Source organism: Sturnira hondurensis, unplaced genomic scaffold (assembly GCF_014824575.4).
Source record: "Sturnira hondurensis isolate 20B ecotype Veracruz unplaced genomic scaffold, ASM1482457v3 Scaffold0001509, whole genome shotgun sequence".
Taxonomy (NCBI): Eukaryota; Metazoa; Chordata; class Mammalia; order Chiroptera; family Phyllostomidae; genus Sturnira; species Sturnira hondurensis.
The window spans coordinates 677,717-696,502 of NW_028074140.1; positions in this window are offsets into that span (position 1 = coordinate 677,717).

Below are 18,786 nucleotides of genomic sequence, written 5' to 3' on the forward strand. Positions count from 1 at the left end.
CAGAAGTGGAATTGCTGGATCTTAGGGTATATCAATTTTTAGTTTTTTGAGGAATCTCCATATAGTTTTCCATAGGGGCTTCATCAGTTTGCAGTCCCTCCAATGGCTTTTACTTGTAATAAATTTAAATTCCACACAGAAATGGAATAAAACTGAGAAGGCCTACAGTATTCTAACATTTAAGCTTGACAAAACATTGAAAAGAATCATATACAGAGAGGATTTTTTGATAAGTTTTGTCTTGTAATAATAGTTGTCAAAAATCTCCTGAAATATTAAGCAAAACACTCATAACTTAATTAAAAAATTTGAAATTGGGAAAGTCTTCTATCTAGCAGAGCTTGTTCTGCGCTGACTAAACATGTCAGTGTCGGGAGAGCACCTGAGCAAGTAAAAGCCATCATAGTCTACGAACAAGCACATTTCAAATTCTGTGCCATAGAAAGCAACTTTCCAGAAGATTGGAGACAATTTTATGAGGAAATGAAAAATAACATCCCATTAAAATATATTCTCTAGAAAATATTAATAGCAAGGTAGTAAAAGCAGAAGTAGGTATAAAATGGATTAAAATAGGTATATTATGAATATACAGTCTATAAAACAGAAGCAATTATTTTGCTTGTTATTTTAAGTTTTCAGCTAATCAATATTTTTCCTTTAATGTATATATGGTGTACTCTATTTCTGAAAATGAATTTTAAATACAATGATTTTATAGGTCCATCAAAAAATAAAACCAATTTGCTGGCCTGTGAATATTTCTAAAAGCTATAATATTTTAATGGTTTTGGTGCCCATGGTTTGCTCTCAGAGTGTCTCAGTTTGGAGGATAGCCTACGTGGTTGCTTTACTTAATACTAATATGAATTGTTGTTTCTAGTCACTTATGTGCTCACATTATCAAACTGTCATCATTACCAGATTGTTTTTCTCTTTTCACAAAGGTGAAAATATCAATTTCCTTATGCTCTGTTATGATGTTTTGAACTCTTTCTTTCCAAAGCAACCTATGATCTTTCCCATTTTCTTTTTTTAAATAGTTGCTCTGCTAATTTATTTTTTATTTTTTAAAAAGATTTATTTATTTATTTATCTTTAGAGAGGAAGGGAAGGAGAGAAGGAGAGAAACATCAATGTATGGTTGCCTCTTGTGAGCCCCCTGCTGGGAACTGGCCTGCAACCCAGGCACGTGCCCTGACTGGGAATGAAACCACAATCGTGTGGTTTGCAGGCCCGTACTCAATCCATTGAGCTACACCAGCCAGGGCGATCTTTCCCGTTTTCAATATCTAATTCAAATATTCTCTCCTTCCACATTCTCTGAAGCACAACTAATCTCATAACCTTTTCTCCTCCTGAGGAGCTTTACTAGATCACATCCCTTTGGCTTTGCAGTGTAGATAACCGTGTACTCGGCTTCTTCCTCCAAATCATCCCGTTTTCATGTTGATCTCCTTCTTCCCTTTCATCCCCCCTCTGGCCTGTGGTACAGTGGATGAAAGCCAAGTGGCATAAAAGCCATGTGGTGCTCTGTAAAGTTTGTTTGACTAATTGCTATTTTTTCTATAAATATTTTCCAGTTACCTATTTGTTTTTACACATGTAATCAAGTTTATTCTTCAATGCATTAAATGTTTATATTCTTTTTATGATGTTTCTCACCCAAACTCCTCATTACTAGTATTTGAAGATGGTCTTCTAGGTTTTCCCTCACCAGTGGAAACATTTTCCTGTTGTCTTGTTCATCTCCTAGTTTTGCTGCACAGTCTTGTCTTTCATATTGTAATTCTAATGACTTTTTCACAAAAATATTATCATTTAGTTTCAATTTTTGAACCCAAATATTTCTCATCATAAAAAGAATCTATTATTTCTTCAGACAATGGATAGCATATGGTAGCTGACACAAACAGATGAAGATAATAACCATGAATATTACTGCTATAAGGAAGCCAGACAGGTTGCAGCATTCAGAAAACACAATATAGCCATGCTTAGTCAAATGCTTTAAATTATAACTTTCCAAGGAAAGGTATGAGAATTTGTTTAGTCAAAAAAGACAGCATTTCTGGTAACACAAACAATGAAAAATTACTTGGACTTAATTATCAAGAGCTTTTTTGTAATACCTGGCTTGTAATTAAATGCCATTTCCTTCTAAGGTTCTTTAATCTTTATTAAATTTGAAGCTCTGAAAGGTCAAGACCATGCCAGTTTGTGCTCCATATATTTTGCCCAAATATAATGCTCATTACAATAAACATTTACTCAATGAATGGATTATATAAATGTGTACGAAGTAGACCATAATCTGATGTTGTGGTGCCACTGTTCCTTTTTGCATTACTTCCACTTATGTCATGCTTCTCCCTGTCCCCAGAGACAGCTCCACAGAGCAGACATGTCTGTTCTTAAGCTCTCAGAACAGACAGGACTGCTTAATCGTGTGCTCAGGAACCCACAATAATCCTACAACTGGACCAGGCAAATACCTGGGCCACACGTACAAAAACGGTAGTTACATCAGTATTTGCTGATCTCCACACAGTATTTTATTATTGGCATGTGTAGAGATTAACATCTTTTTTTGGTAAATAAATAAATAAATAAATAAATATGTATGCATATGGAAATGTATGCATGTATTAGAAACACATGCATGTATGTACTAGAAGATCAGTAATGATCATACATGTACTTGTCATTCAACTTCCTTTTCCTCTTTTATTACCTGTTAACTCCAGACCCAGCTTCATGAAAACTTCGAAATCTGACAACTTTTTATTTTTTAATGTGTCCTTCCACTGTCCTTTTCAACCACCACTGCCCCTACTCTCGTCCCTTCCTCATGACATATCAGGATTCCCTGTGGTTCTCCAGACACCCAGTTTCACCTCCTCCATCTCCCCTGTGTTGAAAGTCCTTCACCTTCTTCCCCCTGTTCTTGTAAGTGAAGGATATTATTAAATTACTGGTAAACATCACAAACTGTTATCCCCTCTGAGAAAAAAAACCTCTAATAATGGAATGTCATTTATAGGAAACAGGGTGCCAGCTGAGAATTTTGAGAGCAAAAAATATTATCCATGTCTCTTATTCAAACAGTGCAGGTGTCCTCTAGCAACCAAAGACAACTCAGGTTTTTGCTCAGCGGTACTGTTCTTAGCTGGTATTTCAAAAAATCAGCCAGTACAGTGTGCAAGGAAATGTATCTTTTTAAAGCTATTCAACTGTTCTGAAAGGAAGAACCACACCCCTAAAACTAAACATTACAGTTCTTACTGTGGATTTTCTGCCTGCCTTTGGAAACTACCCAACAATTTTCATATGGTATTTAGTAGTCGTCCTCCACCCCCATGATTGATGTGGTTTGAATGGGAAAGTTATAGTTCCCTTGTCATCTGAAGTGATTTCCCAAGATGATCTGTTTCCTCTCAAACTTCAGACATTTTAACTCACACTCTGACAACACCCAAGGCACTCCTTATGAAAATCAAATTAACTTACCATCAAGGATACGTAAAAAAATTTTTCTGGATCCTAGTCAGTGTTCTTAGATGTTCCTGGACATGTCTGGAGATGTAAAACGTGTTCTAACTATAGTCACTATGGAAAACAAATTCTATTTATTTAAAGTTAAAGGAGATTGATTTTAAACATCCATTTTTTCCCAATAAAATTATTTCAGCTTCATTGTGACTACGCGCATTAAACAAAAGGAGGATTTGAGGAAATTACCCCTTGGGTAACAGAAAAAATGTCTCCCACTATTTTATTTTTGATCTGCACAGTTCATGTGAAGAGCCTTGTGTTGCTGATCAGCTGGGATACATATCTTTCTAGTAGCAAATGTGTTTCTGATGTTCTCTTACCAACATTTCCAATTAAAATTTAGAAATAAGAGTTCCATTCTGTATGTAAAAGACCAGAAAATGGAAAAGAATTCATGTTTATGCTTTGTAGGGGTGAAACTGAAATTTGTGGAACTGTCAGTAATATTGGCCTTTGCCCCCACCCACCATCCACTCTTGGCCACACCTGTCAAACACACTCCTCTGTCTGTCTGTTTACCAGGAAATGGTACAACCAGCTCCTGTTGCTTAAATCAAATACCAGGACATAAATCCAATACCAATCTTTTCTTCTATACTCTCAGAAGATACCATGTTCTGTTGTCTCTACCACATGTTAGTATTTCTAGAATTTCTTCACTTCTCATCACTCCCATTGGCTCTACTTTATCTGAGGCCACTGCCAACTCTTGCTGAATTATGGGAGAACCTCTGTCAGATTTCTATACCCACATTGCTTAATAGATCTTTCCCTTCTCCTCCTCAAACTCCATCTTTAACAAAGCTGATATATTGTCGAGTCCCAGCATATATCACATTCACATTTCCCCCTGGGCTTGTGAATTCTGCTTCTTTTGTTGGACTCATCTCCTCAACCTATCCCCAAGTACTTCTTTGCTTCTCTTTTTCCTTCAATGATGAGCTTAGTGATTAGCCTTCTTTACCCTTTTCACCACCATAGGTCTTTCAGCCAAGAGAAAATTTAAAACAAACAAAATCAAACTGATTTTTAAACTAACACAGTATACTTTGATCACGATAAAAACATGTTTTCTAACAGACTTCATGAATTACTAAGAAATAATATGAATTTCTGTTTTTGATTACACTTTAACACCCCAAGGGCAGGGTCACTGAGATTAATTCAAAGGGTGAAGTTGCTAACACCACAGCACTTCATTAAGGCAACATAGTGGGCAGAACCTGGTAGCCTGACTTCTCCCAGACTATTTGTGAAGTGACTTGCTTCACAGACTTGTTTATAAGAAGTATAGGTTTCATAATTTGGCATCCTTTCTTTCTCAACTTTATAAATCACAAGAGAATATAGATGCTTTAATTCATTAGAATTTAGGCATTTAGTCTGCTCTGTAAAGATTCATGTTTACTATTGTTTTCCTCTCAACCAAAAAGCCTCAGAACTGGTATATATCCTATAATTATGCCACAGCTTTAATGTATGTGGATCACTACAGAATACCATTTTTTCTTAACAGATTTTTCTATCATCACCTCAAATTGCAATCATTCAAATAGATTTGTGAACTAAAGCAGAGACAAATGAGTTAGAAAATTTGAATGATTTCACCTAAAAGGAGAAGTAATTTGATTTGCAAAATCCCCTACCTGAGCAATGTATAAATAAGGTCTAAAAGTAACCAAAATTTAGTCTCAGACCTCTAGGCACTGCTCAAGCTGTAATCTCTCCAAATTTTAGTGAAGCTTGGGTATTTTGTGTCCCTCCAGTCTCTCTGCCTTGCCCTAAGAAAATACATGACTTTCAAATTCTAGTGAAAGAATAATCCAGCTTTAAATAATATCCTTCTTCCATACACATCTGAGGAGGGGCTTAACTAAAAATATAAGTCTGAGGAGAAGCAAATTTTGGGAAGGGAAGCCTTCAAGATCCATCAAAACTTAACTGTCTAAGCATGAGGCACGCTGTCCCCCAGAGGAGTAGGTAGGTTGGTTCCAAAACTGTCCTCTATCCTAGCTGTTCTATTAAATGACATGAGCTGATATTCTACATGCATCAAATATTTAAGTCTGTAAAGTTTTTTATAGTAAGGTTGAATTAAAGCAAAATAAAATCTATTCAATCATTAAATCATCAGTGATTATTTTTAATCTTTTTCTGATTACAAAGGTACTGTAGTTTGCAGGACCTCAGCACTTTCATTAATAGAAAATTCTTGCTGATGTGAAGGAAATACATTTTTTTGTGTTTTGTAACACAAAAATGAAGAGTTGATTACCTAGTAATTTTACTAAAGGTATTGATTATTGTTTGACTTTAACACCATCTATATTCCCTTCTAACACCTGCTTAACAGCACTGAACTTATTTCGTATTCATGTGACCCCCACTTTAGCGCACATCATTAGAGTTTACTGATCTTCCTGGATGTGTAGATTGATATTTTTCATCAAATAAGAAGTGTTTTAATCATTATTTTTGTGCTCTTTTCTGTCTTCTTCTTCTAGCATACCCATTTTGCATAAATTGGTGTACTTAATGGTGCACATTTCTCTGACGTTCTGTTCATTCTTATTCATTTTTTCTCCATTCTTCAGGTTGCATAATTCAGGCTCATGAATTCTTTATTCTGCCAGTTCAAATCTACTGTGAGTCCCTCTGGTGAATTTTTTAATTTCAGTTATTTTACATTTCAGTAAAAAACCAGAATTTTCATTTGGTTCTTTTGTATCATTTCAATCTTTTTTATTGGTATTTTATATTAGATGAGACACTGTCAATATACCTTCATTTAGTTCTTTAAGCATGATTTTCTTTGGTTCTTTGAAATATTTAGACTGGCTACTTTGAGATTTTTGTCTATTAAATCTAATGCCCCCACCTACCATCCCAGTCCCATATTTAGGTTTTCCTTCATATGTCTCACAATATTTGGTTGGAAACTGGACATTTTGGGTAGTATATTAGAGCAAATGTACATATTGGTTCTCCAGCTCTGCGCGTTATGGCTTGCTGTTGTGATTTGCTTGTTTATTTATTTAGTGATTGGTTGCATTAGTTTCGTGAAGTCTATTTTCTCTCCATAGTGTGCAATCTCTAATTCTGTAGTGAAGTGAAGTTGATTTTCTCTGCATAGTGTGAAACTGTGAGTATGTGCAGTCACTCTGGGATGACAATGGCTTTGACAGAACTCCCTCTCACTCTCCCTCACCAAAACCAGCTGTTGCCCACCTCACTGACAATGGACTTCTCTATTGTTTTCAATAACAGTCTCAGCCATAAATTGCTCCACAGACTGATGCAGTTAAACTAAGATCTTTTGGGGGGGCTAGTTTTTGAGGTTGCTGTTTCAGATTTGTTTTGATTCTAGGAGGGCCTTTTTTAGTTGTCCATTTTACTGTTTTTCCATGGTAAACCAGCTGGCTGATGGTTTAGCTTGTATCTCCTCTTAACAGCTTTTTACTACAACCTCTATTAATTTTTAGAGCCCTCTTAGGCTTGAAAGTCCCTAAGGGTCTTTGTTGCAGTAAATTCAGTTCCTTAAGGAGGTGCTTCAGTTGCTGTTTTATGATCTGCCTTTATCTCTAGGTAAAATCTCTAATTGACCTCTGAAGCTCAGGGTAGGAAAAGTGACACACTTTTATCTGAGTGACAGCCCTGCTTCAAGGTCTGGTGCACATGGCAGGGAGGTAGGAGTTGAGGACAGTATGCTCACTCGTGATACAGCACCTCTGCCACATGAGTGGGTCAGGGGTGATGGGGTGCTAGTATTCAGTGCTTCCAAAGTAGAGCTCCTGCCCACGAATGGAGGCTAGGTGGAAGAAGGTGGCCCTCTATTTGGGCTGTACTTGCCATAACTTAGCCTCTGCAACATGCAGTTGGGAGCAGGATGAGATGTGATGACATCCTGTCCCTTCTTGGAAGATACTGTAGCCTCTGGCAGTGGGCTGGAAGAAGAGGAAGCACTGTGTTTTTGGCTACACCCATCTAAAGTAGCGTTTCCATCAGGCTAAACTGAGGTGAGGGGATTGGAGGGAGCAAGTTGTAGTTCGAATCCCACCTGTTTTTGCTATTCTTACCAACTTCTAGTAAGCTTTCTTGCATAGATATTTTTTTATTTGCTGTATGCTCTTAGGACCACTTCCAGAAACTTTAAATGGTTGTAATTTTTTTAAAACTAATTTTAACCAGTTTTTCTGGGGAATGGGGCCACAGAGTTCTTCACACTGCCATGACAGGAGCTCTGCCTCCTCAGGTGTTCATTATTAGTGGATGAACATACCTAGCTTGTATTATTGAACTTAAAATCATCAGCAAATCAGGCTCCTCTCAGAAATTTGGAATTAGGAAGCCAAGAGCCTGCTGGGGCAATCAGGAAGGGAATGTGGGAAAATACTACATCAAGAATTTTCATGAGGGCCTACAGCCAACATCATACTCAATGGGCAAAAACTAAAAGCTTTTCCACTAAGATCAAGAACAACACAAGGTTGTCCACTTTCACCACTTCTATTCAATATAGTATTGGAAGTTTTAGCCACAGTGATCAGACAAAAAAAGGAAATAAAAAGCATCCAAATTGGAAAGGAGGAAACGTAACTGTCACTGTTTGCACATGACATTTTCCACGACATGATAGTGTACATGGAAAATCCTATAGACTCTACCAAAAAACTGCTCAAACTAATAAATGAATTTGGTAAAACAGCAGGATACAAAGTCAATATCCAGAAACCAAAGGCATTTTTGTATACCAACAATGAAACAGCAGAAGCAGAAATCAAGAAAAAAATCCCGTTCGATATAGCAACAAGAAAAATAAAATACCTAGGAATAAACCTAACCAAGGAGGTAAAGACCTGTATGCAGAAAACTACACAACACTGAAGAAAGAAATCAAGGAAGACACAAACAAATGGAAACATCTACCATGTTCATGGATTGGAAGAATTAACATCATCAAAGTGTGCATACTACTCAAAGCAATTTACAGATTCAATGCAATACCTATTAAAGTACCAATGACATATTTCACAGACATAGAACAAACACTTCAAAAATTTATATGGAACCATAAATGACCCCGAGTAGCAGCCACAATTTTGAGAAAGAAGAACAAAGTAGGAGGGATCACAATACCTGATATCAAACTGTATTACAAGGCCACTGTAATCAAAACAGCCTGGTACTGGCATAAAAACAGGCACATAGACCAATGGAACAGAACAGAGAGCCCCCAAATAAATCCAAGTCCTTACAGTTAATTAATATTCGACAAAGGGGGCAGCAACATAAAATGGAGTAAAAATAGCCTCTTCAACAAATGGTGTTGGGAGAACTGAACAACTACATGCAGAAAAATGAAACTTGAGCACCAACTTACAACATACACCAAAGTAAATTCAAGGTGGATAAAAGACTTAAATACAAGCCACGATACCATTAAAGTCCTAGAGGAGAACATAAGCAGGAAAATCTCAGATATTTCATGCAGCAACATTTTTACCGATATGTCCCTTTAGAGCAAGGGACATAAAGGAAAAAATAAACAAATGGGATCTCATCAAACTTGAAAGCTTTTGCACAGCTAAAGAAAACAGTATTAAAATAAAAGAGAACCAACCATATGGGAAAACATATTTGCCAATGATACCTCAGATAAGGGTTTAATCTCCAAAATATACAAAGAACTTAACATGACTCCACTCTAAGAAGACAAGCAACCCAATTAGAAAGTGAGCAAAGGACTTGAATAGACATTTCTCCAAGGAGGACATACAGAAGCTCCAGAGACACATGAAAAGATGCTCAATATTGCTAGCTATCAGAGAGATGCAAATGAAAACCACAATGAGATACCACTTTACACTCGTCAGAATGGCCATCATAAACAAAGCAACAAACAGCAAATGTTGGAGAGGTTATGGGGAAAAGGGGACCCTAATTCATTGTTGGTGGGATTGCAGACTGTTACAACCACTATGGAAAACAGTATGGAATTTTCTCAGAAAACTAAAAATGAGTCTGCATTTTGACCCAGCAATTCCACTGCTGGATTATATCCTAAGAATCCTGAAACACCAATCCAAAAGAACTTATGCACCCCAATGTTCACAGCAGCACAATTTACAATCGCCAAAAGTTGGAAGCAACGTAGGCGCCCATCAGGAAATGAATGGATCGAAAAACTGTGGTACATATACACAGTGGAAGTCTATGCAGCAGAAAGAAAGAAGGAGCTCCTACCCTTTGCAACAGCATAGATGGAACTGGAAAGCATTATACTGAGTGAAATAAGCCAGGCAGTGAAAGACAAATACCATATGATCTCACCTCTAACAGGAATCTAAACAACAAAACAAACAAGCAAGCAAAATATAACCAAAGACACTGAAACAGAGAACAGGCTGACAGTGACCAGAGGGGAGAGGGGAGGGAATTTCAGGGGAAAAGGGGGAAGGGTTTACAGGAACTAGTATAAAAGACACATAGACAAAAACTAAGGGGGGTGAAAATGGGAGGGAGGTGGGGAGGACTGTTGGGGTGGGTTGGGATGGGAATAAAAGATATAAAACTGTACATGAACAATTACAATAAAATAATAATAATAATAATAATAATAATAATTTTCATGAGGTAAGAGGACCTGGTCAATTCATATGGGTTACAACGAACTGAAGTGAGTGGACACCATGAGAAAGTAAAGGGTATGAGATAATTGTTAGTGAGAATAGAAAAGCCACTGAGAAGAAGAGAAGCTATGAGTGAGGGACCATGTAGCTGCACTGACACCAGTTCCATTCCTTGTGCATTGAGGTTCTACTTTGCTTCTCATCTTTGCAGCCTTGTAATTCTGTTATATTCATGCAGCACAACCACCCTAGAATCAAATAGAACTTGAGAAAGCAATCATTCTCTACCTAATTCAGACTCAGGTTTTGTTTTCTCTGCTCTGTTGTGTATTTTTCTCAGCAATACATTTAAATAGAGTAAAAGCTTCAAGACTCTAAGAATAGTATATTTAAGGAAATGACTGTTAGAGGGAAAAATGCAGTTCAATAACCTCAAAACTTTTCCAATTAAAAAAAACCAGAAGTGTTGGATAAAATCTGACAAATATACTCATTTTTTTTACTGTGGCAATATATACAATAACATAAAATTTAGTGTTTTAACCATTTTAGAATGTGCATGCAGTTCAGTCGCATTAATTACATTCACACTGTTGTCAAACCATCACCACCATCCATCTCTAGAACTCCCATATCTTCCAAAACTGAAACTCTGTATTCATCAAAAAATAACTCCCCATCCCTCCCTTCCCAAAGCTCCTGGCAACTACCATTCTACTCTGCTCATTTATGAATGTGACTACTCATACGAGTGGAACCATACAATATTTGTTCTTTTGTGACAAGCTTATTTCACTTAGCATAATGTCTTTGAGGTTAATTTATATTGTAGCATGTGTTATAATTCTATTCCCTTTTGAAAGCCAAATAATATTCCACTTTATGTATATAGCACCTTATGTTTACCCATCTATCCTTAAGTGGACACGAGTTACTTCCACCTGTTGGTAATTATAGATAATGCTGCTATAAACATTGGTGTACAAATATCTGCTGAAGTCCATACTTTCAATTATTTGGGGTATATACCCAGCAGTGCAACTGATGAGTCATAAAGTAATGCTGTTTAATTTTCTGAGGAACTGCTATACTGACTTCCATAACAGTTGCACCATTTTATATTCCCACCAGCCAGGGACAGGGGCTCCAAATTCTCTACATCTTCATCAACACTTGTTACTTTCTGTTTTTTTTTGTTTTGTTTTTATAATAGCCATCCTAATGGGAACATGTAAGAGAAATACTTTTAAATTCTTATCTGAGCACTCAGGAAGAAATACAAAGATGGTGAGAGCCTAGGTGGAAGGGGATTAGGAGACTAAGCCTAGGAGAAGACACAAGGGAATAGGAGACAAATGTGGAGACTGTGCAAGGTGAAGAACTGGCTGAGTGCCTGGATAAAGTCAGAACCATCAAAGAACTACACTCCCAGTGAAGGAAAGGGCTAGGGGGCGGAAATCATCCACCAATTTATGGAGATGTTCACCAGTTTATGGAGATGTCCATGTTAGCCTGAGGTAGAAAGAACAGAAGTCTGAGTAAAAAGATCTCTGAGAATTTGTAACCATAAGTGTGCCATCAAGCAGATTTTGAATCAAATGTATAATACTATGTGGTCCAGAAATACAGAAGTTAGTACATCATCATGATAGCAGTCAAGACATTCTATCTAGTAACGCTTAGGGAAGAAGAAAGTATAAAATTGACTTTGGAGACTCCCACCCTCAATCCAGTCCCCATGAGAGTTCCTTAAATAAAGCTCCCAGAATACAAGCATATAGTCCAAAATTATGAGACCTGGGAAAATATAAGGTATAACAATGAAGTCATTAAACAACAAACAGCATATTTATACTCCAACATAATGATGAAATCATCAGTAAATAAAAACATTAAAATGGTTTAGTGTTTAAAGACATAAGAGTGAAATAAAAATAAAATAAAAGAATACACTTTCAAAGATGCCAAATGAAAAAAATAGTCACTGAAATTAAAAACAATCAGTCCATGGACTTGTAAATATATAATATCAGGCATGATTAAGAACAGAAATAATGAACTGAACTATAGTTCTAATGTGATTACCTATAGTGCAGCTATATTAAATAGAAAATGGAAAACACACCCACATACCCACAAAGAAATTAGAAGAGATGGAGGAAAGAATAAGAGAGGCCAATTTGTCCCTTAAGTTTTAAGAAGAAACAGAGGAGACTTCCAGTAAAGATGATAACGTAGGCAGACTTGGCTCACCTCTTCACATGACCACATTAAAATTAGAAAATATAGAACAACTGTTACTCAGAAACATCAGAAGTTGAGTTGAATGGAAGACTGATAAGTATGGAATTAAAGAAACCACATCCATTCAGACTGGTAGGAGGGGCACAGATGTGGAATGGGCTGGTCCCTCACTCAGGTGTGGTGGATAAAAATTTGGGAGGGATATGTCAGGAGTGAGGAGTCCCAGTCCCACACCGGGCCTCCCAGTCCAGGATTCTAGTTCCAGGAAAATATGTCCCCACAACTTCTGGCAGCAAAAATCAGTGAGGATTGAGTTAGTGGAAGAAACTGCTGGAGCCCTAAGCAGTTCTCTTAAAAACCCACATATGGACTCACCTGGTCAGATTCATTCCCTCTGAGCTCCAGCACTGGGATAGCAGCTTGAAAGACACGAGTGGCATACAGGGCAAAAGTGTCTGGTATCAAGGAGAACAGAGGCCATTTTCTAAATTCTCCCTTCACAGAGCCAGCAAGCTGGTGCCACATCTGAGACTCCATCAATCTGTCAACACTGTTTGACACATTTTGGAGATACCCAGAGACTCTGGCACTACCCAAATTCCAGGACCATCCAGGCTGCATTTCCACATGAATGGCTGGCCTTGGCTCATGCTTCACAACTTCCTAAACCCCATCAAACAAGCTACAGCTGGCCTCAGTGAGCCCCAGGCCCAACACTAGCAGCAGCCAGCCTAGTTTCACAGCTTGGATTGTCTATTGGGAATCTCCAAGCCACACACAAGTAACAGCCATCTCAGATTGCTTTATAGGTCAGGAAGGGTGGCACCAGGCAAAACACAGGTTGGGGCTGAACTTGGCCTGCGCACTTGGAAAACCCCAGGACCAGCACACCCAGTGGACAGCTACAGACTATGTCAGAGCACCACCACCCTGCCTCTACACAGCTGATCCTCCACAGATGACAGAGGTTGGTGGTCAGTGGTTATAGCCAACCCTTGCAGCTGACTGGTCAGGGTAAATCCTTCCCATTTATCTGCCAATAGCAACCATGGCTCAACTACAAGAGGAGGGTGTACTCAGCTCACACAAATGGTGTACCTTGAGTACCCAGTTTGGGTGACAGGAGAGGCTGTGCCACTGGACCCTACAGGGCACCTACTTCATTAGGTCAGGCTACCAACACACAGAGTCGAAGCAGCTCTACCTAATACATAGAAACAAACACAGGGAGCCTGCCAAAATGAGGAGACAAAGAAACATGGCCCAAATGAAAGAACAGATCAAAACTCCAGAAAAAGAGCTAAATGAAATAGAGATAAGCAATCTATGAGTTGCAGAGTTCAAAACACTGGTTATAAGGATGATCAAGGAACTTAGTGAGGACCTCAACATAAAAAAGATCCATTCAGAAGTGAAGAATACACTAATTGAAATAAAGAACAATTTACAGGGAAATTATAGTAGAGTGGGTAAAGCTGAGAATCAAATCAATGATACGCAACATAGGGAAGCCAAAAACAACCAATCAGAACAAGAAAACAAAAGAATCCAAAAAGTGAGGGTAGCATAAGTAGCCTCTTAGACAACTTCAAGAGGTCCAACATTTACGTCATAGGGGTGCCAGAAGGAGAAGAGAAAGAGCAAGAAATTGGAAATCTATTTGAAAAATAATAATAAAAGGAAACTCCCTTGATTTGATGAAGGAAGTAGACATGCAAGTACAGGAAGCACAGAGAGTCCCAAACAAACATAGATGCAAAGAGGCCTACTCCAAGACACAATTTAATTCATAATTACAATGCCAAAGGTTAAAGATAAAGAAAAATCTTAAAAGCAGCAAAAGAAGTTAGTTACTTATAGGAGGGTTCCTTTAAGACTGTCAGCTGATTTCTCAAAAGAAACTTTGTAAGCTAGAAAGGATTGGCAAGAAATATTCAAAGTCATGAAAAGCAGGGACCTACAGCCATGATTGCTCTACCCAGCAAAGCTATCATTTAGAATTGCAGGGCAGATAAAGAGCTTCCTAGAAATGAAAATACTAAAGCAGTTCATCATCATCAGACCATTATTATATGAAATGTTAAAGGGACTTATTTAAGAAAAAGATCAAAACTATGAACATAAAATGGGAAAATATGTATCTCTCAACAATTGAATCTAAAAAACAAACTAAGCAAACAAAAAGAACAGAAACAGAATCATGGATACTGTTTGGGAGGGTGGTATGGAGGAGTACGTGAAGAGGTGAGGGGATTAAGAAGTACAAACAGGCAGCTATAGAATAGCCATGGGGATGTAAAGTACAGTATAGGAAATGGAGTAGTGGAAGAGCTTATATGCATGACCCATGGACATGAACAATGGTGGGGGGACTGCCTGAAGGAGTGGGGGGTGGTGAGAGGAAGGGGTCAAAGGGGGAAAATCAGGACAAGTGTAATAGCACAATCAATAAAATATAATTAAAAATAAATGTTTGTTAGATTAAATCAAGAAACAAAAATTCTGAATAAGGAAAAAACAATGAAAGCACTTTCATTTCCTGATTTGGGAAAGGAAATAAGTAACTCATTTAGTATCTTTCCACAGTTGCTTGTGTGTGTGTGTGTGTGTGTGTGTGTGCACTATTTCTTGAATATGCCAATATCTAAAGTGGACATCTGAGTCAAAAACTGCCATTTTCTGTTTTATAAATTGTCAATGATACAATGGAAAATTAAAGTGAATTCTCCATGTATTAAGAGCTGCAGTATTGAGGCCATGTATTATATTCTGATGCAACAGGCTAAAATATTGAAGATGAAACCTGAAAGCTTATGCCAAAAGAGCAAATTTCTGTCAGACTGAGTTTACAACCAAAAAGGCAATTCTTTCTGCTGTTGCCAAGAAAACCAATAAGGGAGAAATATGAAATGATTGTTTTATATCAAAGATAATAGTCAAAACTACTGTTAATATACAGATGATTTATTGTAGAATTGTACACCTGAAACCTATGTAACTTTATAAACCAACATCACCCCAATAAATTCAATTAAAATGAATAAAAATAAATACATATTTCCATTAGAAAAATCCTACTGTTAATTCTGCATTAGTCAAATATTTTGGTAACTGATGAGCAAGCCAAACTATTAAATTTTAAAAAGACTCTATGAATGGTCAATTGTTTATAATGTGTATTAAAATAACTTCCTACCCTATTTAAATCCAAAAGAAGAAATAAGAAGAAGTACTTGAAGATATTATGACCTAATTGTGTGCTATACAAAAACATGAAAAGACATTTAGATCAAGTAGAGTCTTGTAGTAAAATAATTTTATAGCAAAAACCACAAGTGTTACTTTAGTGACAGCATAAAAATGTCAAGTTAAGAAAAGAAGAGAGAGAGAAAGAAAACTCCCACTCATACTTTTTGGCAGCATCTTATGTTTTCAACTGAAACACTTCAATAAAAAGGAGAGAGGCGTCCCTGGCTGGCGTAGCTCAGTGGATTGAGCGCGGGCCTGCGAACCAGACGATCGCGGTTCGATTCCCAGTCAGGGCACATGCCTGGGTTGCAGGCTGGTTCCTTGCAGGCTAACTCCCAGCAGGGGACGCACGAAAGGCAACCATACATTGATGTTTCTCTCCCTCTCTAAAGATAAATAAATAAATAAAATCTTTAAAAAAAAAAAAAGGAGAGAGGATGATGAGGACAAGTTCTCTGCTTTGCTTGTTTGTTTTACTTTTTCCTGAGGTAAAATGTTGCAAGCACCATGTAACTGGAAGAAAACAGGCTGTAAAAATGAGTGAATTCTTCCCTTCCCCAGCACATTTTCTTCCCCAGACAACTGTAATAGCAAAATCAAGAAAATATAATTTAAAAAAGAAGAAACAGAGATGATAAATGAAAGGCAATATTGAAAGATAATGGTTGAGAATTTTTCAGAGCAATAAAGATGTGGGTCCTCAGATTCATAAAATACACTAAATCACAAGCAATGCAAACTAAACAAAATTCACAACTAAACACAATTTAATAAAACCAGAGTATTTTATACCTATAACAATCTTAATAAAAGCCAGTTTTTCTAGACAACCAGAAAAAAAATTGAGAGCAGTGGAAAGAAAAATAATATCCTCAAGGTGCTAAGGTAAAATAATCACCAACTAAGATTTTTATTGCCCCAAAATACTATCTTTGAAGGATAACAATAAAATTATGGTCTATTCAAAAGAACAATATTGATAAAAATTTTCACCAAAAGACTTTCACTTTAGAAACTAAGTTTTCTCAGAAAAGAAGAACTGAGGCAAAAGAAGTAATGGCGAACAAAGAAACTGGTAAATTTGTGGTTATATTTACAGAAACAATAATTATATAAACTCTAAAAAATAATGGATAAATTAGTTGAGGAGGTAACTTAATGGAAATAGTCTTCAAAGTTAAAATGCTCTAAGTTCAGGAACAGTAAAGGTAATTATTAGTTTTTTACTTTCTTAATTATCTATAAGTAGGTAAAAATTTAAGAATAATCAGAAGAAAGAGAAATAGAATATATAGCTTCTAAATCAATAAAGGATAGCAAGAGAATAAAGAAATCCTGATCAATCCAAACAAATTTTATAAATGGAAAATAATAAGTAAAGAAATAGCAACACAGAAAACAAAATGTGATAGTAGAAAACCCCCAATAAATGTAATTAAGCTGAATTCAATACATATCCATTAATAACTAGACTTAAAACATATAAGCACTTAAAGTTAAATGTTAAAAGCACAGGTATATAACAAGTACACAAAGTCACTGTAGCTTTAAAAAATTCATATTAAAGCAAGAGGAAGCTATACTTGTCATGTTTTTTGACAGGTGTTGGATACATGATATTACCCTTTTAACTTTTTGTTATGGCTGAAATACTTCCTAATCATAACAAAAGATGATAATGGAAATGGCCCAAAGTTCAGAGTTAGGAAACAGTCCAAGGACATCTAGAACTCCCAGTTGCCGATTACTACAATGAGGATTTGGGCTGTAGGACTGAAAATACCACTGGTGTTTTAGTGTAATGATGTGTGTAAGAGGTGAAGAAAACTAAACTATTCATTGTGAGCTATAAATCATTAAAAATAAGTAAGTAAAAAAGTACAAGAGTGTCATTTTGGCAAAGACCTAAGACATTAAAACACTGAGCCTGCTTTTGCCTCCCTAGGCACTCCAGGTTTCACCTTAATGAACACAGATCAAATTTCCAATCTCTTGTGTCCCATTTGCAAATGACTTGATACTGCATGTAGAGAACACTAAAGATTCCACCAAAAACTACTAGAAACGATAAATGAATTCAGAAGAGTAGTAGGATACAAAATAAATACTCAAAAATTGTTTGCATTTTTATACACCAACAGTGAAGTGCCATAAAGGGAAACTAAGAAAACAATCCTATTTACAATTACATAAAAAGATACCTAGGAATAAATTTAACCAAGGAGGTAAAAGACTTGTGCTTAGAAAATTATAAGACATTGAAGAAAGAAATCAAAGAAGATACTAATAAATGGAAGCATGTACTATACTCATGAATAGGAAGAATTAACATCATTAAAATGTCCATACTACCTAAAGTAATCTATAGATTCAATAAAATTTCTATCAAAATACAAATGTCATTTTTTCATAGAACTAGAACAAATAATCCAAAAATTTGTATGGAAACATAAAACACCCCAAATAGGGATAATAATCTTGAAAAAAGAAGAACAAAGTTGGAGGACTCACCTTACCTGATATCAAACTATACTACAAGGCCATAGTAGTCAAAACAGCATGGTACTAGCATAAAAACAGACATATAGATTAATGAAACAGAATAGAGTTTAGAAATAAACCCATGCCTATATGGGCAATTAATATTTGATAAAGGAAGCAAAGACATACAATGTGATAAAGAAAGTCTATTCCATAAATGGGGTTGAGAATATTAGACAGACAAATGCAAAAACTAGACCAACTTCTTATACCAGATGCAAGAATAAACTCAAAATACATTAAAGACACAAATGTAAGACCCAAAACCATAAAACTGGAAAAAACATATATTTATATCTCAGACATTTCTCTTAGCAATATTTTCTGATGTATCTTCTCAGGCAAGGGACTATATCAGACAAATGGGGCTACCTCAAACTAAAAAGTTTTGCACAGCAAAGGAAACAATCAACAAAACAAGGCAACCTACTGCATGGAAGAAGATCTTTGCCAATGATACATCTAGTAAGGGGTTAATATCCAAAATTTATAAAGAACTGATACAACTCAACACCAGAAAAGCAAACAAACCAAATAAAAAGTAGGCAGAAGACCCGAATAGACACCT